General features: G+C 40.6%; 1 long non-coding RNA gene across 1 annotated transcript; it reads right to left on the bottom strand.

Moving 5' to 3' along the window:
- Nucleotides 1–2,717: 2,717 nt before the first annotated feature.
- LOC115302510 lies at nucleotides 2,718–3,271 on the bottom strand. The gene is made up of 2 exons (XR_003913507.1): nucleotides 3,147–3,271; nucleotides 2,718–2,925 (listed from the first exon to the last, which is right to left on the bottom strand). It is a non-coding gene; the product is annotated as an uncharacterized LOC115302510 (long non-coding RNA).
- Between the last annotated feature and the right edge of the window lie 3,686 nt (nucleotides 3,272–6,957).

Raw genomic sequence — 6,957 nt, 5'->3', positions numbered from 1 at the left:
TCCGTAATGGACGCATGATCAGGACAGCACCTCCATCTCTCAACGCACAGTTCCAGTTGGCTGTCCCTCCATCACGGTAGTCTGTGGCCCTTAGCTTTTTGGGGGTTGTTTTGTCGTCGTTGTTGTTGTTGTTCTTGCTGTTGTCGGTGCATAATTGAGCTCATGATGACTGAGAGATTGACAGTGCAGGAGACTGAAGTCCTCTGTATATCCGCAGGGCAGGCATGGTACAGAGCGCTTCCTTGCACAGCCTTGCCCATGAGCTCGTCCCTGGCCTGGAGGGACCCACTCTAGAGGTGGTAAGTAATTCAGTCTTTCTGCTAGCTCAGTCCTGGGCCTCTCCCGAACAGGAGCGGATGATTATGCCTACTGTTTATGGTGGTTTGGGGTATGGACTCCTGGCCACTTGGCAATACACAGAAAGCCACTATTTGCATTATGACTTGGCTCTTGGATAAGTGGATAAAACCACTAGTTCAACTCCATTGGATACAAAGAGTGCTCCGCAATAAGACAGAGACCAGAGATGTTAGTAAATATATAGACTATCCATCTATGAGGACCTTCAAGGAAGTGTCATCCCTGAGAATTATTTCATTGGCCTATTATAGAAACAATACCTTGTGGTTAGATTTAAATTCATAGAAAGATTTGGATGACAGTATGAGATTGGTGGCTAGTGAAGAAAAACTGGTGTTCCAGGAAGAGGAAACAGAACCAGGCTGGCCTTGCACCAAAGGCTTAACCAACTCCATCAGCTATACCTGCTTTGAAACAAAATCAAGATATAGCCAGTGTGTAGAGTTTGATTGCCTTTCTAACTATGGAAACCAGCAGGAAAATTCTTAGACAGTAAGCATAAAATAAATGTAGAAAGACTTAAATAAAACTCACTTTATGTAATTTAAATGTTAAACTGACCCAAAGAGATCAGAAATCATCTTAGTTTTTGGTTGATGTTTACTTTCATGATTGAGGGGAGAAGGCCCATGATAAAAGAGATCAATGACAACTTGGGAAGAATAGTAACTGAACAGACAGATGACACAAGACTTTACACATGCCAAGGAGAAATGGAATTGTCCAAGTTGGCATGTTAGCAAAGTCTTCTATGCCACTTAAACGTGGAGATTGTTTTTGTCACCCAACTCAGCAGACAACCCATCATATTTCTGATCTTAGCATCTCTACAGGGCCAACAATTTGTGAAGAAGAAGAAAATCAATCAGTTCTTTCTCCAGTAACAGTCACCCAAATGACTTCTTCTTTAGCATCTGTCGGATTTTTCTTGAAAACTGAACTGTCCTAACTTGCCTATAAGTTTTCTTAAGATGTTAAATTCCAGCTCCTCTTAAATCATCTTGACATCTGTTCTTCAAAAAGTTTCACTATCAGTGAATTGTATTAATTCATTTTTGTACTATCTCAAGAATTGCATTTTTAGCCAGAGTTCTAGAAACCATGGTCAAGGCTTGACTACATAATCATCGACAGCTGAAGTCACCCCACATTAGCAATTTCAATCTGGGTTTCCTAACTGCCCTTACAGAGAGATGGTTCAACTTACAAATTAACACATACAGTTGCAGAATATATTATCAGACTAGAGTGTCAGCTCACAGGTACACCAGTCAGAGGTTGCAAGAACTACAAAATGAAGCTGAGTAGATGTGACACCTGATAATATTGTAGGCCACCTTGTTATCTGGAAAGCATAGGGATTGCTTCTTTTAAAAATAAATAAATAAAAGTGCTTTGGGTGAGTTGAGCCAGAAATTCCCAGGAAAGAAAATCGGATTATCAGCTTCAGAGGAATTCACAAGCGTGGTCTTTGGAGAACTCATTCTCCTGAGTTCCCAGGAAAAGCACTGGTGGAGTTTGTCATTAACTTTACTTGACCGGTGGGGGAAGGCAAAGCTTTGGGCCTTCTAGTACTAAGTCATCATGACCAAACTGGTCAGAGAATGCTTTCATTTGTGATATTCTTCAATTGTTGATAGGAAATGTTGCTGTTGGTTTTGGTATGTGAAGAGAAGAGGAAGTGTTTAGTTGTGGGGTAGGGATATATCAGATAAGTTTTACACCATGTTGTAGAATTTCAGTTTCATCTTTGTGGTGATTAACCTGTATCTGGTTGGATGCTTTAAAGATTGCTTTTACTTTGGTGTTTCACAAGTTTGTTTTGGTCTCTTTCCTGCTGAAATGGTACCATGCTGGATAAGTATCTTTTTCATGGCATCAGCTGCTGTTGTGGTTTTTATTTGCCAAGGATAACTGGTCACTTGCCCCTGACTTTTTAACCTAATTCCACTTGGATAGTTCTGCATATGCTAAAATTATAGAATAGCACAAATTTGGAGGTGAAAATGTAAAATAAAAATGCAGTGGGTCATCTTAGTAATATCAAGCTGCTAGGAAGCATCATGGAGTCAATTACCTAAGGGAATATATCAACCAATCACCACGATGTAGACCCAAAAGATACCAGGTAGGCTCCTGGGTAGTTTACAGAGGCAGCAAATTATTGTGACGTCTTCCTGTTCTCATTCATGTTTATATTCTTCCTGTTTAAGGCTGTTCTGCTGGCTTTCTTCTACACTCAGGATCAGGCATTTACAGTCGTGACAATTGCAGGTGACTCAGTGAGCAGTCAGGAAAATGTATCCATTTAATCTGAGTTCATGTCAGTTTTCCTCCAAAAATAGCAAAACAAAATATGCCTCTGAATCATCTGAAATATTTTATTTTTGACATGAATAGCCATTAAAAGTAATTTAGGACATCTTCCAATGTTTGCTTATGGTAGGCTGATACCTAACATATAAAATTAAAGTACTATATTATTTATAAAGAGATTCTAGCTTTCAGTAGTAAAAATATTTTAGTACAAATCAGAATATTTCCTTGAGAAATAATCCTTTGTATCTGTAAAAAGAAAAAAAGTGTTTACCACAGTCATTTAAAGTGGAATAGGTTAATGTATTCACTTTTCACCCCTAGAGACTTGGCTTTGAATTTGACTTAGAGAAAATTAGTTTTGAGGCCTCAACCTCCTCTCCTTAGGCATTTGTTGATATCACAAAACCAACCCAACAATTTGTCACGATTGTTGCCATTTACTCAGGAGGTCCAAGAACTAAAATAACCTTATTTTCTCGTTTTCTTTTATTGTCCTTGAGGCCATTCCTTTTGCTTGTAGACTCTGAACACCACCAAACTTGGGGCTCACCCATATGATTTTCACAGTCCAGGAAAACTCAGGAACCATTCTTGGCAAAGCTTATGGAAGGTGCTTTGGTTAGTTAATAGGTTGCTGTGACAACCCATGTGACTCATGGTGTGACTCATAGCAAGTAGAATTTCAATTGCTGCTGGCAGGGTGTTCCATTAGGACAGGCCTGAAAAGAAGCCACACTGAAGTTCTCTTAGTAGGCTTTCATCCAGATTCCATCTACCCATTGAGAAACAGAAAAAGGGATAACCCAGTGTTCAGAAAGTAGCCAGAAGATTCATTTCTTAGCGTGCTGGGGCTACTTTCTGTCCCGGATGTAAAGCTTGCTGGTACATGACCAAAAATAGATACTCCCCTCATCGAGCACTGACCAAATGGACAGCTGTCTGTTGACTACCTACTATGTGTGGACACGTTCTTTGCCCTCAAGGACCTTAAAGAACAGACTGAAAGTAGGGATTGAGGAGGAGTGAGTGGGGTTATGTAGTCACCGAAAACACAAATGCCTAGTGTACCATTTCTAAAAGAGACAGCTCACAACTGGAAAGCAGACTGATAGCTGGATGTGTGGGAAAGGAGAAAAGAATTAGATGATGTGTGATTCTGGTACTGTGATCCAAGCCTACAGAAAGTTGAAAGTAAAGGGAAAGATTTAACCCTGGGGGCTGAAGACTTTCCCTGCTGCGTATCTCCCATTCTCACCCAGAGTAACACCTGTTCAGTCCCTTCAAGATCATCCAGTTCAAGGAAGTAAAAATCCCTCGTACTGCCTGAAAATATTTGCCTTGTTTTGACTCAGCCTGTGTGGCTATGGCCAACTCTGCCTGAGCTTAACAGGATTTCTGTCTCATCATATGAGGATATAAATGGACTGCACTTGGCCCTGCCACTCAGTTCTTCCAAGGTAGAAGATTTGCATAGTCTGAAAACCCACAGTTCATTCCATTAAACAAAACCCCAGAATATTAGCTAAGTGTTTCCATCAGAGCATCCAGGTGACTCAAGTTTGCTCTGTTCGTAGACATCAGATCCATGAATTGAATTTGGAAAAGTACTTGTGTTCGCATTTCGTAACACAGGTTCACAAGGGTGTATTGAGATGGCGAGGTCCCTAGAAGAGAGAAAGCACAAATGCCTAGCCTGTCCGGTGCTGGGATTTACTTGATAGATTACATATTTAGTAAAACCTTATACATGGTTGGGTTGATCTTTAAAGAAGGCTGGGTGTCTATCACAGAGTTTGATGTTACTTTTGGTTCAGTAATGGCAATAATATGGGGTCGGAGTAGAAGTACCAGTGAATGTAGTAGCAGCAGTGTAGGAACTGCCACCCCTGGGGCGCCTGGCTGGCTCAGTCGGTTAAGTGTCAGACTTCAGCTCAGGTCATGATCTCATGATTCGTGAGTTAGAGCCCCACATCGGGCTCTGTGCTATCAGCACGGAACCTGCTTTGGATCCTCTCTGTCCCCCTCTCTCTCTTTCTCTCTCTCTCTCTCAAAAATAAATAAACATTAAAAAAGGAACTGCCACCCCTGAGCAATTAATTCTGATAGTCCAGGTGTTGTGTTTAGCAGTTTATGTGCATTGTCTCATTTAGTCTTCTCATCAGCTCCATGAGCTCCGTATCACTTATGTCTCCAACTTGAATGAGAAAATTTATCTGAGAGATCAGCAATGTAAAGAAGCGAAAAGACTTGCAAGCTCATCCAGCTGGTGATGGGCAGAGCCAGGACACAGAAAAGATTGAGTCCTGGCACGCACGGAAGTGCCACACAATTATCTCCAGTATCAGCATTAGGTAACATCGGGGAGCATTTGCAAAGTGCTAGGTGCTTTTCTAAGCACTTTGCAAGAGTTCATTTATTTCATCTTTGCCACAACTTTGTGGTGTAAGTCTTGCTGCTATCCCCACTCTCCCGGTAAACACCGAGGCTCAGGCATCTCCAACTAGCTAGTAGGTGATAGAACAGGATTGAAAGCCACTCCCCAGAGCCTAAGTGCTCCTGCAGTAACAAAGTAGACTTCCTCTCTAGACTATAACAAGAAAGTCATGTGTAACAGTCATTCCTGCAACTGATTCAAGTTCTTTAAACTTATAGCCATTTTACCTGTAAAGGCTTCTAAGTTTGGTGAACCAACCAATGATTAAAAAAGAGGGGGGGGAGGAATGTTATTCATACTCTATGAAAAACTGCATGTAAACAAAGTAGTGTACATAAAACCATGCAGCCTTCTTACTTTAAAATGATCATTACTTCTCTTTTTAACAATCTAACCTCATTTGGCAAAGAACTGGCATCGACTTAATATCAATGTCCATACATTTCAACTGATTCTATAATAAAATAGCTCAAAATGGTTACTTTTGATTCTAAGGTAGTTATGGCCCCCACTATAATAGTAATGTATGTGTCTTGTCGCATGAATCCATTTTTCACTGCAACAAAGTCTGTAATAATGAACCTTAATGAAATTTGTAATAAATTTGTGAATTATTCTTTTGTCAGACCAACTGATAATTCATGTATAACTTTCATTACCACTAAGAGGTAGTATGATTCAGGATGCTGTGGTGTCCCTGAACCCTAACCAAAAACAAACAAAACCATGAAGGCAAAAAGAATGGCTAGAGAATTAGAGTATTGATATCAAAACCATCCATAAGAGAATTAAACATCTAGGTTTTGAGTATGCTTATGCATACCTGAATTTAGAATTGGATTTACTGTTCTATCAGCTTCTCTGTTTCTTGGAATCTGCCTAGAAAGGAGTAAAAACAGGAAAAACAGAGATGCCAATGTGTTTGAAATGTGAAGAAAGCTATTGTTGTACATTAACTTCCTTTATAAATTACCCCAATTTTTTTATAGTAACTCTGTTAGCTACTCTGCCAGAAAATTAGTATATTCACAGTCACATGGTCCCTTTTGGTTATAATTGATGTCCATATCTGCATATTATGGTAACTAAGGTTTTCATTTCCAAGCGACTCAATTACCCTTTTTTCTGGGACTTCCCAGGATTCCTTACGGTGGAATGTTCTCCACCCACTTCACCTCCACCTCTGAGCACACATTTTTTTCTATGTAGGAGTGACAGCTTTTCCCTTGTTTAACTTGGTTGGTCTCATATATCTTTGTTGATCTCAGTGTATCTTCTAATGTCTTAAGCACTTAACAGGCAAGCATAATGATTAGAAGGCATATTGAGGAGTAGAAAATGCTCAAGTGTATAGGATTAAGCTTCAGATTCAGTGAGAGTCCCCATAAATCTTTTGTTTAAAATTTTGTTTTTGTAGCGGGGGTGGGCCGGGGTGGCTCAGTCGGTTAAGCATCCGTCTTTGGCTCAGGTTATGATCTCACGGTTTGCTGGGCTGAGCCCCACGTTGGGCTCTGTGCTGACAGCTCAGAGCCTAGAGCCTGCTTCAGATTCTGGGTCTCCCTCTCTCTCTCTGCTTCTCCCTCACTGACACTCTGTCTCTCCCTCGCTCACTGTCAAAAATAAACATTTAAAAAATGTAGGTAGGTAACCCAGATACCTGTACGGCTAAGATCTAAGGACGCAAAGCTGGAAAGCAGATCACAGGCACGCCCTATAGAAAGAGCATGGGGCTGGGAGTCAGACTGATCTTCTTAGCTTGAGATTTCTACCCCCTACTCTGTGCCTAGCACTGTGTCAGGCACAGTGTGGTATAGAATGTTTACGTCATAACCCTTACTCTGCAA

The sequence above is a fragment of the Suricata suricatta genome, chromosome 9 (assembly GCF_006229205.1).
Source record: "Suricata suricatta isolate VVHF042 chromosome 9, meerkat_22Aug2017_6uvM2_HiC, whole genome shotgun sequence".
Classification (NCBI taxonomy): domain Eukaryota; kingdom Metazoa; phylum Chordata; class Mammalia; order Carnivora; family Herpestidae; genus Suricata; species Suricata suricatta.
The sequence above is the reverse complement of the archived record's forward strand: the minus strand, read 5'-3'. Positions and strand labels throughout refer to the sequence as shown.